General features: G+C 40.8%; 1 protein-coding gene across 1 annotated transcript in view; it reads left to right on the forward strand.

Annotated features, from left to right (window-relative positions):
- The first annotated feature begins 1108 nt into the window (after window positions 1–1108).
- The window catches only part of ImpL2 (Ecdysone-inducible gene L2), a 77486-nt gene continuing 66188 nt past the window's right edge, over window positions 1109–12406 (forward strand). Inside the window, exon 1 of the mRNA XM_071593831.1 lies at window positions 1109–1221. The gene's annotated coding sequence lies outside the window, so the exon portion shown is untranslated. The remainder of the gene's footprint in view (window positions 1222–12406) is intronic.

The raw sequence follows: 12406 nt of genomic DNA on the forward strand, positions 1-12406 counted from the left end.
AAATACGTATTAAGATAGATAGAGATGAGTAGCTTACGTATTGAAATTATTTTTTTTTTCGCAACAATTTCATGTTAAGAATGTGCGGAAAATGTAATAAGCATTGAGAGAGTAATTATTATTCCATATGACTTCTGGAAATTGTCGATTGAGAAAGAATTATTCGGTCATGTGTTGAGAAAGATTCGACAGAGTGCATTCTTTTGAATGCACGTATTTTATTCTCGCCGCTCGTGTAAAAATGATAAAAGTTTATGACGTTCTTTAAGCGAAAATTTTAGAAACAGAATACGTTCGTTCTATTGGTCGACGACGGAGGTAACCCTAATCACGTGATGACACTAGCCTCGAACTTGTTCCACATCTATTTCGCGGGAGATAAATTCCTCCAGACGCGTTTCTTTTTCAATTTGATATCTGACGCAACAACTAATCCATTAGCTGCAGATGTATTTTTAGCCCTGTTCGATGACCCCGTGTAAATCGCGTTAGCGTTACCAATCTCACGTTTGCCCATCGAGGATATTCCTTTAGAGACTAGACTCAGGAGTGCCTCGGAAAAGATGTATAGCAGACGCTTTTCGGACGGGAGGGGATGATGTGTGTGGGAAGGGGTTTTCATAATTAAGGTTTAACATCCGCGGGTAATCTAGTTTAGCAGTCTCTCTGCCCATTCCCTCTGCTAACAGACGGCACACGAAACTTCCAACGCCACCTCTCCGACCCCTCCCCTCATCCTCCCGGACCCCCCCCCCCCACCCCACACCCAACTTTCCTCCCTCCCTCCCCTCTCCCCCAACGAACAAGGACACCCCGCAAGACGTTAGAACACTGACCAGATAGAAAACGCTTTCGCTTTATCCTCTCCCTCACAGCACATGGCTCCAACCCTATTTCCGCTTGATTGGCGTGACAATTAAATCGGGAATTGATGGACGAAAAGCAGTTCATAGCACACGCCCCAGCAGCGCGGCCCGATCGCGCATGCGTGCCGCAAGGGAGGTCTTCAATTGGCTGACTAGGTAATGCGTATTGGGCGGGGCATTCTGTTATCCTACCGCGTGCACCTTTGAGTTGCGTGCCATTTCGTCGCGAGTATTTAATCGGATCCATCCTCCTGGACGAAGTTGGTGAACCAAGAGGCGGTCCTTTTTCGATACACATTCCAGCAGAGCCGAGTTTATTCCTCCTCCGTCGCTGGGACTCCGACGATATTACAACGTAAGTTAACACTTCCACTCGGCGTCCCCTTATCTCCGGGAGACCATCGATGAGCGGAAGCTTCTCCAACCAGCTTCCCCGCCAAGCGAATTTTTGACTCGTTCCCCTACGTGTGAATTCTCCAACTCGTGTGATGGTCTAACGAGGATCCCGAAAAATTATAAAATTTGATAAAATTATCGTTCGTTGTGGACAAAACGCGTTCCTAATATTTTTTTTTTAACGGTATAATTTTCATTTCCCTTGAATTTCGCCTCGAGCACGTAAAGCAAACGTTTTTAGCGTTTCAGCTTATGGGACAGTTCAAACTTATTCGCCTCGACAGTGAGACAAGTGCAATTTTAATTATAATTTTATAGAAAATATGTAGTACTCTTTGGTGACATTGTTGTGGAAACTGATTGCCCACATAAATGTGTGCTGTGTTATTTAAGCTAATTGCTCGCACCAGAATAATTACGACGTCCTTCCGAGTCGACTTTAAACTCCGCAAGTCCTTTCTCCGCAAAAAAAAAAGTTTTCGATCCTATTATAATTGATTTCGAATTTGTCTTTAATTTAAGTCCTAAGTTTGAGATGCCGTATTTCTTTCACTTATTTTTACAGCTTCAGCTGGTTATTCGCCAGCTTATGAAATGAATGAATGCTTGATTCATATGAGGAGGATTTTTTTTAAATTTTATTTCCGCTTTGACGCGAGCCGTGTGGGCGGTATGGTATCAAAATTAAGGGCGTGAAATTCCTTCCTCAGCGGAACATGATCCTTGCGGATGTGTGGCCATGAGGATTTACGTGATTTTAAATCATAGCGCCGCTTACGATATTATGATGGTTGCTGGAATCGATCTCCTTAAACATCTATTCGGGACTGCCGATGACAAAAATTTGTCCGAGACTAGCGAGTGACATACAGGTGTATATCAAAGTAAAGCGAAACACAAACGAATAGATTAAAATTGCAGATGATGTCTTTTATTCCAATGCTGACTCGTTTTCTTTCAATGAATGCCGTTGCGTTTCAATTGTTCCATTCGGTGCCTTTTTCGTACTCGGTGCGTTTTTTTTATTCCAGCACTTGGGTGCATTTTATTTGTTTCTTGTGACATTGTCCTTCCGTTCTCACCCAACACTTGGCGCGACTCCAAAAAATACTGCTCTAGCCTGCCGCTTTTTATTATTCGCGAGGAGGGTAGCGGTGTTATTGATATATTTACGTCACGAGGCAAAGATTAGCCACCGGCCACGCGCCCAGTTTCTCACGGCTACAAGTCTTATTTGCAAGTCCTAGAAAATTCTTAAATGATATATATATATATATATATATATATATATATATATATATATATATATATATATAGTATATATAACCATAAACACAGTAATCAACCCGAAGGTCGCTTTGGTAGGTGATGGCAGAGTTCACCCAGTACTAAGCCCTACGGCGTGTGAAATTCACACATCAGGGTAGGGGGGCCAGTTCCTTTCCCTGGGCCGGTTATGGTTTCCCAGGAAGACCTGGTACCCGAAAAATCATATAGCTTGGGTAAAGCTGTAGGTGCCCAGAGTGCCTTGCCCAAGAATCGAACCCGAGACCCTCCGGTCAGTAGTCCAACGCAACGCTAGAGTGTTGGACTGATTGGAGGGTCCCGGGTTCGAATCCCGGGCACCTGCAGCTCCAACCAAGCTATGTAATTTTTCGGGTACCAGATCTTCCTGGGAAACCATAACCGGCCCAGGGAAAGGAACTGACCCCCCTGCCATGATGTGTGAATTTCACACGCCGCCGGGCTTAGTCCTGGGTGAACTCTACCATCACCTACCAAACCGACCTCTGGGTTGATTACTGTGTTTATGTATATATATATATATATAATTATATGTATATAAACACAGTTTATATATAATATATACAGTGTGTGTATATATATACATATACACACACACACCATAAACACATTAATCAACCCGAAGGTCAGTTCGGTATGTAATGAATGATAGAGGTCACCCGGCGCGCCGGTGCGTGAAATTCACGCATCAGGGTAGGTGGGCCAATTCCCTGTGCCGGCTATTGTTTCCCAGGAAATCTGGTACTCGAAATATCACTCCTAGAGAGGTTTGCCCGGGGATCGAGTCCGGGCCCCCCGGTCAGAAGTCCAACGCTCTAGTCTTGAAATACCGCGACCCTTTATATATATATATATATATATATATATATATATATATATATATATATATATATATATATATATATATATATGTGGGTCGCGGTAGTCCAGGGGATGGAGCGTTGGACTGCTGACCGGAGGGTCCCGGGTTGGATTCCCGGGCAGGGCACTCTGGGCACCTGCAGCTCCACCCAAGCTATGTGATTTTTCGGGTACCAGGTCTTCCTGGGAAACCATAACCGGCCCAGGGAAAGGAACTGGCCCCCCTATCATGATGTGTTATTTTCACACGCCGTATAGGGCTTAGTACTGGATGAACTCTACTATCACCTACCAAAGCGACCTTCGGGTTGATTACTGCGTTTATGGTATGGTTATATATATATATATATATATATATATATATATATATATATATATATATATATATAATTGCCTACTTCGCACATTGTGCAGTGCAGGCAGGTAACAAATGCAGAGCGGTTTATTTCCGCCAGCAGACACTATGTGCAGATTACGACTTGTAAGTTGACTTGGTGGCTTTGTGAAACGGGACCCTGATGTACGCTACGGACAATTGAGGACTATTATTTTTAGTCTTGTTCGATGAATGTTGGTCTCTGACTCTTTCTCCTATTCGTCATATTCATTTTACTCGTTTAATCTTTTATGTCCATTATTTGGTATATGATTAATGAGTTGAATGAATGATGATCGGTTAGGAAGATGATTAATTAGTTAAATAAACAATGGATTGCGAGATTAATGCGTAGTACAGTACTATTAGTCCGTTTGGGGTTGGACCATTTTCTTACACTCTAGTAGTTGGTTAATTATTTTATTTTCAAAACAATTTTCATAGATAAGCAACAATTTATGAGGACATGTAACGGAGACGAAAGAATTGTGGAAGGATAGGGTAAATACATGCATGCAGAGTATTACACAAGCCACCGCTAGGGTGTGTGGCAGGGGGTGATGACACACCAAACTGCTTATGACGCAAAATACTCCCCCCCCCTTGCGTGGTCAGATAACGTTATTCTGATTCCTTATAGTCAGTGGGAAAAATGACATCTTATATCCATCTGTTCTATCCTTAATCTCTGTCATATTCATCTCTCAAGGGAAGTAGGATGGGAATAATTATACAATTTAGCAGGGCAGTAAGGAAGTAATTAGTGGAAGGGACTAATTTTCCTGATATAACACAAAACGTGGCTTCCTTTTGCTCTCCCTACGCCGAAAGTGAACTGCGTGGAGGACGTGCAAGCATGCATGTACGCATTCCTTTTCTTCGTTTCTGAGAACTAAAGAAAATCAGGTGCTATTTTCTCATGTCATTCGACGTGACGAAACGATCGCAGTTCCTTTCCCCCGAGTCCTTCAGCCCATTTGATTTCACGGGGATGATTTCTCGCCCCCTTTGATTCCTCTGGCCCCCTTTCATTTTTTTTTGGAGTCCTTGCAATGTTTTTCAGACCCCCGTCGGGATGAATCTTGCTCATTCTCCGGCTCCTCCCTTCTCCTCTCCCCCCTGCCCCGCCGTCTCTCCAACAGTTTCGACCCCGAGGCGGGCTGGATTTGTTCGAGCGACAGGGAACCTACTCCCCGGCCGAATGTTTATCGTACTGAAGGGTGTAAGAGATTCATTCTCCTTTCATCCGTCTGAACAACCCCTTCCTGACGGATTTAACTACTATCCTCCACCCTCTCCTAATGCATATGCAGTCAAAACTTGTCGAAGACGGAATATTTGAGAGACGGGAACTTGTCAAGCCCGGAAATATCGAAATATTAATCAATAATGATTGCTCTATATTACTTGAAAAGTTTTACCCTGAAGCCGGAACCTGTGATACACGAATGGGGAGCATTCTCCTCATCATTTATTGCACGAATGAATTATATTCATACGTTCTAGAGGTGCTGATAACTTTTTTGACTGAAATGTTTTTTAATGTCACGGTCAAACGCATTCTATAAAAAGTAAAGTAACTTTTAAAGTAAAATTATTTGTCGAAAAACACTAAAAATAAAATTGGATATAAATATATATATATATATATATATATATATATATATATATGTATATATCTATATTTATATCCAATTTTATTTTTAGTTTTTAGAATATTCACGATCACTGCACGTATGTATTTTAAATAAAAATTTCAGTATATATATATATATATATATATATATATATATATATATATATATATATACTGAAATTACATACGTGCAGTGATCGTGAATATTCTAACGTTTGAACTTGAAACAATTGAATTCATGAAGGCAATAAATTTAATTCTTAACTTTTGCATGTTTCAATTTCCGTCAAAATATCAATTAAAAATTTTTTTTTAACCTGTGTAAGGTGGAAAACCTGCTCTGCTTGAAAAGAGTAGTCGTTCTTTGCATGATTCCTCCTCCGGAAAATTTTACTGCACCGTGACTAGTTCGGGAGTAGTCTTTAAGTGGAATGAGAGAATTTGACGCGTGCGCTCATCTTGCCTCCGAGTTCGATGTCTGCTTATTCTGCCCCGCAGTTACAAGCTGAAACCAAACACACGTACACACACACACACACGGACAAACTCTCCCTCCCCCTCCCTCTTTTTGCCTTCTTGCGCGTGGAGGAAAACACGTATGCTCGCTCCCGGCTTTCCACGAATTCCTGGGCACGTATACCCGAAGATTGGGTCAATGCCGTAAATGGTTTTCCTTCATATTTTCCCCATTGCGTGTTAACTGGGCGGGGGCCAGACCTTCCTCCCCCAGGCTATGGAAAGTTCCCAGGAGTTTTTGGGATGAACCGCTCTCCCGGGTCGAATTTTTTTTTACATTACGTTTCCATATGATTCACGTGCGTGCATATTTCCTTCGAGCAAACACATCTACATGATCAATGGGAATGAGTAGTTATCGTAAGGTGCGAGGGGTAAGATAAGGAACGGGAGCGTAATTTGGTAGGGGTAGATTTTTTGTTTTAGAGAGCGGTGAGATCGGTGTCGGAAATAATTCACTGACAATGACGGCCTCAGGGAGACCACACAGTTCAGTGTCCGATCCGAAGGGCGGTGAACTTCGCGAGTGTTCTCTATTCGGCTCAAAAAATGACCCGAACACTCGGGGAAAAATCTTTGTCGCCCACGAGATTCGAACCCGGTCACCGAAAAGGCACAGTCTATGCCCACAGCACGCCAAAACCTTTCCTACGCATGTACATCATGCTGCCACGAAAGATGCCACGTTGATTTCGGTGCTAAAGATTCTGTATCGAAGCATATCTGGTTTTATTAACGTACATAATTATGACGTGAAGATATAAAAAAAAATTTTCTGCAACACAAGGTTTTTTTAAATTTTTCGTCTTGATCGCGAATCCTAGGACAAGGGTGAAAAGTATACAAATTCATCTGAGGGGAAAGTACTACATTTCTAAGAGGGTATAATCCATCGTCATATTCTGGAGTCTTAGTAATTCTCTGCGGCAAGATGATAATTCGAATATCCGGTGATTTAATTAAATTTCCACCCGCTTAGTTCACTTCTAGACAGTTACGTTATACTATTAACACGTTACGCTAAAGGTCTACGTTATTATCTCAAATTCTTCATTCATTCTGCAACAATTGCTTCCTCGAAACAATTTCTAAAATATATTCTTAGAATTTTATTTAATCTCCTAATTTAATAATTTCTCCTGTGGGTCCCTTATTCTTTCCGAGAAACTTGAATGTGGACTGAATGATATGCATCAACCCCTCTTATAGATTGCATCATCATTTTTACTTACAATCCGTTTGATTAAACCAAGTTTCTGTGCACTGTGCTCGCTCACAGAGTGAAGAGACAAGAAAAGGAGACACTGTTTTAAGTAGGCAACCATGAAGAGGCCTTTTGACGGTCGATGAAAACTAACCAGTTCAACATCTATAAGGATTTCATCATTTCCTCATCTTCAATGCTTGCATAACGTCTTCCCTTTCTCAGCTGTCTTCAGCATCCCAGTCTCTCGTCTTTTCCTCCAACCACTTTTTCTGCCTTCTCCGAATTTCCTTCCACGACGACTTCCTCTCATCCCCCGCCCTGTCTGGTACTTCCTTGTTTGTCATCCCCTTCATCCAGCTTGCCATTTAACCCCTGTGCCTCCGAAGCCAACATGTACAATCCTACAATTATGGTAATATTTTTTCCATGTAGTTCAAACCACATTTGTGCGTAACTCCAATTTCCAAGAACCTACTTAATATCAAAATACTCACTGTTTTTCTTTACCTTTCCAACAATAGGCCAGGGTTATTTTATTTTTTTTCGACCTATCTCTTCCTGAATTATTGTGTCTCATAACTTCCTTAGAGTTTGGCGTATTTACGTCCAAGGTGTATTATAGCGAGAAAAGTATCATATTTATGATATTATTTGACTAGTAAACACTACGCGTGGATCACGTTCAGTATTTTTTATCATTTTCTGAACATTATACATCGCATATCGACGATAAGTTGAAATCTGAAGAGAGTTTTTCAAACAATAAAGTTGTTAAGCAACATGTTGACGTTATTATAAGCGTTATGTACGTACAATGAATAGTATAAAACCGTGAACGGCATTATGTCGAGATATTTTACCGATCCATTTCAGATGGAAAACTTGTTCTAGTGACCTATATGATATAGAATTGTTATTTAACTTGTCTTAGCTATTTTTTTGAGATATTTAACAGACAGCCTCAAATAATACACCTATACAAAAAGGATGGCTTCTAACCAATATGGAGTGATGGTGATTAGACATGAGAAAAAATTTTGCCACGTACATATTGTGAACGTGAAATGGCGTTTGTTTAATATTGATTAGACAATTGGGCCCTCCAACCACCACGCTTTATCATCCGCATTCCAGTAGGACCTTGAAAATTTTGCTGTAAGATGGGCACGGTTCTAGTGTGATGGATTCCTAAGCAGTTACGTTTCTGAAAGTGACCGATTTTTTCATAGGAATATTTCGTTCTTGTTGAGGAAGCTAAGGAGCAACACAGCGACCGCCGGGTAGGACGTTAAACCGCCTGCCCTTTGTGTGGTGACCTTCGATTCGTAGACCAGCGCAGACATCTGGTCCCTCCGGAATTCCAATGCATGAAGTTTAAGTGGGCGCGAATAAGATCAGCGCAAGGAGCGCGCCTCACGCGGTGACTAACGCCTACTTCCCGGAAACACCGGGACGAATTCTTGGTCACGTGCTGGCGCGTGCGGTTTCACGAGCGAAATCAAGAAAAAAATCTCGTCTAAGAGATGGGGTATGGGTAAGGAAGTTCAACTTTCCCGATACTAACAAGCGAATCGAAGCCTCCACGTGCACGGTAAAGGGGTGTGGAATGCCCCGACAAAATGTGCACTGTTCTCTCTTAAAACAATTGAGGTTTGACGATATTTTTAAGGCAATAAGAATTAAATATTTTCAACTCGTGATACATTTACGTACGTAAAGAAGTGATTCAGCAACGAAATTAGTTCATGGAGCGTGATCTTCAGAAAATATGTTTTTTTACGTGAAACAAAACGGACAAGTCACCGCTAAAACTTCTAAATCTTGCCTTACTGGGCTCAATCAGACTCACCACGCTACGATAAACTCTTCTTTAATACCTTATATGTCCTTCTCTTCCTCTTTTCATTCCATTCAACATTCCCATCCTTCTCCTCCCGCTTCTTCGCTTCGCCGATTTTCTCCCTTCTTTCACAGTCTTCTACATTCCATCGTCAGAGTGCCATAATGCTCCTCAATACGATACTCTTATGGATATTACAATAATTATTATGGAATGAAAAATGCAGCTATTCTATTTACGCTTAACTTTTTAATCTTAAAACCCGGTTTAAAATACAAAGTGTCATCATCAACTATACTATGCATTGAAGTCGTTAGCTTAGAAAATTAAGTGGAATCAACAAGGCTGCATATTTCTTTCCGTGTTGGATAATTACCACAAAATCAAGCCTGTAATCGCGAATTTTGCAATAATTATTGAATTAAAATATTCTTTAACCTTGCCAAAGAAGGTTTGGTGGGGTCAAGGGAATGCTTTTATGCAACTGAGCGATAAATTCTAGCATCTTGGTTTCAATTTGATATTATTGATTGATGATCTATTTAGAATGAAATTGGATTTTGTTATGATAGAAATTGATGTTTATATGTTTCCTGTTATTATATTACTTACTTTTATTTGCTTTGGTTATGTTTAGTGTATGATGGATTAGTTTAGAATTAATTATGATTTAGAGTTTGTTGTCAATGCCTTCTTGTGTTAAATATTGGTGTTGAGATGTTTCTGTTTAGGTTTTAGAAAGACAAGTTTGAGATACAAACAATTTGTATACCGCCTGCCACGGTCTACCTGTACATGTATTTTTTTTAATTTGAGCGATTTTGATGAAGCCGACACATAGAGAAGTCTGAGTATGTTACGATTGTCTTACGATGAGCATTTATTCAATTATATGTAAATGGGCAGTGTACGAAGGAGATGGAGTGAAATGTTCTACGTCTAAAGTCTACGAAACGTTTTCTACGATCTACTGTTTGTAAAAAAAAGTCTTTTCCAACGTACTCACAATGTAAATGAAGAGTTTTTCACTCATCAGACTTACAAGTGTGCCCAAGGTACTCAAAAAATACGGAGAGATGACTCGGTAATCGAACCCGGTCCTTCTTCGTGAGAAACCATCATTATATTCACCGTATCAGTTCGATCCTCCGGGTGATCTTCCTGCAACCTAAATAAACCTTTGAAAAACTCAATACACCACAGTAATCAACCCGAAGGAGCAGTGAAAGAAATAACAACTAAGTTTCCCGCACCTATAACTCCCTACCGGTTGTATTAATGCTACTCTGCATCGTGCACATTCAGTATATTGGCCCTAGCACTTCGCCGTGAAGAGTTAGAGGGAAAAATACAGCATATTATCAACTCAAGCACCACTCCGATTCGAATAATAGGTATAAATGACATGAGTCCAGTATAGGCATTAGTATACGAGGGGATATGGGCATTTTTGGCGAACAAAGTCACACAGACGGACGATTCAATTTTTAATAACATGTAATCCATTGATTGTTGATCGTATTGTGTTGTCATAATTTTCACGACGGCATAAGTTTCGGCGCCTTTATTTTGAATAACCCTGGAGGCGCAAATGATTAGAAAACAGAACGTGGGAAACAATTTGAGAAAAGGAGGAGTTGTGTTACAGCTGTGTTCTTGGGATAGAGTTGACTCTTTTCCTGGAGCGTTTTCGGAGAAGAACCACCCCGCAACCCACCCCCTAGTGTTCAGAGTGAGGCAGTCCCACGAGTTTTTTTTATAAACCCCTTTATCGCTCCGACCAACACCGGCCTGCATCAAAATTTATTTCGGGCTTCCCCTCAAGGACCGTCAAGTATCCTCACGTCCTCTCCCCTCTCGCCTGGCCTAACTCTTTTAACGCAGAAAGTTTTCCATCACCTTCGCGGCAGTCGACGTAATTGCGTCTCGCGTCGCCTTATTGCTGAGGTCATAGCACGCCGTTCATGCAATGCGTATGTCACTGGGCGGATATAGGGGGGGGGGGCAAGCCGTGCCTCCCCCCACCCCAACCCCCTGTAGAGTACGTTTGTCATTCATAAAGTTCAAAATTAACATACTTTTAAATAATTACACTACTTATAACAACTACAAGTGTGTACTTTTACATGACCCTTTCATAAAATTACCTACTTCATTGTCCTTTTCGGTCTCTGAATTGGTGCGATTGGTTTCTAGTGTAGCATGATTTACAAGTTTATTTATAGAAAAAAGTTTGCTTGAGGGGGCGTATGAAAATGCCCCCTCACCCCCGAGCCATACGTTTTCTAGACCCGCTGTCACTTCCAAATTATCTTGTAGGCAGCCGAACCCAATTTTCCCTACTTCCAATCCCTCGAACGTAAACCACAGGGGTGTATCAATGTAATGGGTTCAGACAGTCCCTAGTTGCGACAATCGTTTGAGAGTGACTGGAAACTCTTCAAATGGTGGGGTAATATTTGAGGGTAAAATTGAAACAGTGAGGTGTTATTTTGTGTCAGGTAGACTCACCTCGAATGCTTGTCGCCCCATATACTGCGCAGAAGGATATCATATTGCCAGGCGTCAGTTTCGTGAAAACCTTGATGAACGATCAGAAATCGTCAATTAATTACTAGAAATCGCGGGTTATAAGCCAGTGGAAGCATGAAGATTACATGCACGACTTTACACTACTCTATGGTTATATCTCTGACGCACAGGGACCGGGATGATGATTCTGACCACGAAATGCTATGAAAAACAAGAAGAAAAATGCAAAGATAAGGGATTACTTTTTGCTCGCATAGTTCATCACCACGAGGATAGAATATATTACGTAGAACTTGGAGCATTTGATATGTACATATAAATCGCGCCGACACATATGGGTCAATTTGTCACTCATTTCTTTGCAAGGTAGCAAAGTAACAATTGAAGAGAAATAACTCCAAAATGGACCAATGTTTGAAATCCTTATAATTTCGTAAAATCAGATACCCCATCAGTAGAAAACATCACGTACGAAAATAGAATTTCCGAAATGTGAAATGATGTGGAATGTTAACAATCTCCAATTACTTAGGCAAAACAACCCTTGCCATACGCCCTCATGAAGGATTGCATGGCTGGAAGTAGATCTAGATATTACACCCCTTATAAAACATGAATTTTCTGTTTATTTTCGAATTAAGTCTGAAAGTTTTATTTTTTTGGGTTTATTTCTTTGCAAGATCGATTCCATTCTCTGTCGTATTATTCCCATAGTTGATGCAATTGATGGATTTCCGCTGATTGATGTAGGTACTACATGCGAGAAAGATAACGAAGTTATGACGCTACGTCCTGACTCAGTTGCATAAGATAGCTACAAAGATTAAACTATTTCTTAGCTAAAAAGAAGTGTTGCGTGTTTCCTACAATT

Source organism: Hetaerina americana, unplaced genomic scaffold (genome assembly GCF_022747635.1).
Source record: "Hetaerina americana unplaced genomic scaffold, ioHetAmer1.1.p SCAF_6, whole genome shotgun sequence".
Taxonomy (NCBI): domain Eukaryota; kingdom Metazoa; phylum Arthropoda; class Insecta; order Odonata; family Calopterygidae; genus Hetaerina; species Hetaerina americana.